We start from the raw sequence: 3,908 nt of genomic DNA on the forward strand, positions 1-3,908 counted from the left end.
AGGCAGGCCGCAGCACCCGCCCTCCTGCGAGGGGGGTTCGGAGGGAACCACTAGCAGGTGGAGGTGGAGCCGGGCCCCTAGCATTAGCTGTCGGGGTGCTGGGGATCCGTGGTGCTGTCAGGCGCCCGCCAACTTAGATTAGTATTCTTCGAGGACAGCCACCGGGCCACTGGGGCGCCCCCGAGTTCAAGGCTTCCCTGCGTTTCCTCAGAGCTAGTTCTGTTTGGCGCCCTTCGCTGCCCCAGGCCGATCTGCCTCCGCACTCTAGGAAGAGACCTGCTAGAGGACACAGGCTTTGAACTCGGATCTCAGCCATCATGATGTTAGACTTAGGCGGACTTGGGCAGGTGACACTGCCTCTCTGAGCCTGGAGCTCCTCAAGCATATGCATGCGCTTTATTGCCCCGTCTCCTTGGTCCCCCAAACAGACTAGAGTTCCAAAGAAACTGTAAAGGGCTCTCTTATTTGTCTTTTTAGAACACTGGTTCTCAACCCATGGGTCGCGACTCTGGGGGGTGGGGCCTCAGATATCCTGTATATCAGATATTTACATTACGATTCATAACAGTAGCAAAATTACAGTTATGAAGTAGCAACAGAAATAATTTTATGGTTGGGGTCACCACAGCATGAGGAACTGTATCCAAGGGTGCAGCACTAGGAAGGGTGAGAACCACTGTTTTAGGACCTGAAAGACTTCACCAACTAGCCTCACTGTGCTTCATCTCCTGATTCTTTCCGGTCCCTAAGCAAACTGCAGCCAAGCTAACTGTTCTCCACCCATCCTGTGCATTCTGGAAGCCGATTGTTACCCAATTCTGGGAATGTAACATGCTAATCTTATGGGGGTTATATTGTTTTGTCCAGTGCTGTATCCTACTGGCATAAGTTATATAAAATAAATATTTGTAGGCTTCCCACTCCTCAGCTTTGGGTATACCATTCTGTCCATTGCCTTACAACGAAAGCATATCACATCCCTTCCCAATCCTTATTTGCTTGCTCTTAAATCCCTAGACCTGTAAGCCTGACTTCCTAACAGGAGAGGTATTCCATGAGCTTCAGCTGAATAAATAACAGACTAATGTATGAACAAACGAACGAACCACCCAGTGCCCGTTGATGTGTGCTTGTTTTACTTGAGTTATTTTGCCTAATTCACCAAACCTTCACATAGCCTTCACTTGCTGAACCCCGGAAACACTGCCACTGGGATCTTGGAGCATTGGACAGAATCCCTCCATAGAAATAGAGAAATCATCCGTACCCAGCTGCTGCTCATAATTGGGTCTGGAATGTCCTTCATCGGGTTAGTTTCGAAGTTTCCACTTTCACTTTCTCCACCCTGCCTTCACACCTCTATCAAAGATCTTTCTAAAGTACGAAGTTAATCCTGCCACTCCCCTGCTTAAAGTCTTCAGTAGCTTCTGCCTATCTATAAAGCCCAAACTCCTCAGCTAACCCAAGCAGCTGATAATCTGGCTTCTGGGTTCTGATCTCTATCCTCATTTTCACAGATGCTGAGCATTAGTCATAATTCACTGCTGGCCGTCACCCCAGGGCACTATTTCACTCCACATCTTTGTGTGGGCTGTTCCTTCCTTTTTATCTGGGGACTTTTAATTCCCCTTAAGTCTCTTCCTGACTCTTTTCCTATTCTCCTCTGGTAGAGTGAGCAGGTACTTTATAGTTCCAAAGTAGTGTGTCTATCACTACAGTGCGTTATACCATAATGAATTATTTAAAACTGTCTGTCTTGGGGCCAGAGAGATGGCTCTGTGGTTAAGAGTATTCATTGCTCTTCCAGAGGACCAGAGTTCTGTTCCTGGCACCCACATCAGGTGGGTCACCACCACCTTTGTCTCTAATTCCAGGGGATCCAACCCCTCTGGTTCCATGGACACCTGCATAGTCCCCCAGAACAGACACCCATCATTAAAAATAATAAAGTTTAAAAAAAATACCGATAATCCTGTCACCACTCTTGACTAAGCAAGGGGAAACAGAGACCATTCTCTCTTTCTGAATCGTCTGCTCACAGCACAGTGAGTGGCTAGCCAATCAGTAATTGAGAAATGACTAAATACAGAAGTCCTCAGGACACTACTGAGGACTATAAGACCAACAGCCGGGAGTTAGATCAATCTCTAGCTGCCAAGGCTGCTGCTAACATTTCTTAGACAGTTGCTCAGTACTTTTTGGTTTTGTGCTAAGAGTTGAAGCTAGTGCTTCAAGCATGCTAAGTAAGCACTCTGTCACGGAGCTACACCCCGGCCTCCCCACCCATGGTTACATAAGTTTTTCATGGCTTTTATGATTAATTTTTGAGATCCTTCTCTAAGTTTTAGAAGCTCAAGCTTAGGTATGGTGGGGCAAGCATATATCCTGGAATTTTAGTGATCACCCAAATTCATCCTTGATTTTTACAGTCTTAGGCTGGGCATGTTCACACATGCTTGTAATCCAAGAATTAAGAAGGTCGAGGTAGGAGGGTCATGAATTCAAGGCCAGCCTAGGCGTAACAGGATCCTTTCTCAAAAAGGAGAGTAGACTGGGAATATAGCTTAGTGTAGACTGTTAACTAAAGCCTAGCTCGCATAATACCTTAGCTTTAATCCCCAGTACTGCCAAAAAATATTTTTAATACATACGAATACATTTGTACATGATCGAATGCAAAGCCCTTGCCAGAGAATAAAGGTTGAAATGTCTTCCGTGGTCTGCAAGGTAGGATCCTATATGCTAGTACGTTCTTCTGGTTTGGAGCCTCTCTAAACACAGCTCTTCCTAGACCAGTGGTTCTCACCCTTCCTAATGCTGCGACCCTTTAATACAGTTCCTCAGGTTGTGGTGACCCCCAACCATAAAATTATTTCTGTTGCTTCTTTATAACTAGAACTTTTGCTACTGTTATGGATCATAATGTCAATATCTGTGTTTTCTGATTGTCTTAGGCCACCCCTCAGAGAGTTGTTCGATCTCCAAAGGATTACAGGTTGAGAACCACTGGCCTGTAGGGACATATGCTCATAAAAGCAAGTGGTGCCGGGCAGTGGTGGGGCACGCCTTTAGTCCCAGCACTCGGGAGGAAGAGCAGGCGGATCTCTGTGAGTTCGAGGCCAGCCTGGCCTACAGAGCAAGATCCAGGACAGGCACCAAAACTACACAAAGAAACCCTGTCTCGAAAAATACAAAAACAAACAAACAAACAAACAAAAAAGCAAATGGCAGCAAGGTTCAGGGTTCTGGGTCCAACTTTCCATTATAGCCTCAATATGCCTCTGCGTACACATGACCTAGTTCATTCTTAAATTAGGAAAAATGCACACTTTCAAATTACATAACAATTTTGTGGTTTTTAGAAAGGACTAACTAGTTCCATGAATGGAACACTACTCAATGGTCAGGTCACCTTGACTAACACACACAAACTTCTTTCTCTTCACCTCAAATCCTCTAGTATTTGTGTATGTGGTCCAAACAATGCTTTCACATCTTTACGTGTGTGTGTGTGTGTGTGTGTGTGTGTGTGTGTGTGTGTGTGTATGAATATTACTGGATGGGACTATACAGCCTGCCCTTCCATCTCTGAATTCCTTTAAAATATGGACTAAAGCCATAGAGGGTCGCTGTGTACTATCAATGACACCCAGATTTCATCTACTGGTATATACAGCTATACTTTACAATAATGAATAGATTTCTCTATCGCGAAAATCCAGACCCTTTGAGGAAGCTGTTTTTGAACTTAATAGAAATGGAATCACAGTCCTTGTATCTCTCTGTGACTGACTTTTTCCTCTCTCCACATTATGTTTTGAGGATTAATTCACATTGATAAGATGAGCTATCCTGTATCGGTTTTCTTTCTTTTTTAAGATTTTAAATTTTTTGTTTAGGGATGGAGC

The sequence above is a fragment of the Peromyscus californicus genome, unplaced genomic scaffold, assembly GCF_007827085.1.
Source record: "Peromyscus californicus insignis strain IS unplaced genomic scaffold, ASM782708v3 Scaffold_15__1_contigs__length_86483966, whole genome shotgun sequence".
Classification (NCBI taxonomy): domain Eukaryota; kingdom Metazoa; phylum Chordata; class Mammalia; order Rodentia; family Cricetidae; genus Peromyscus; species Peromyscus californicus.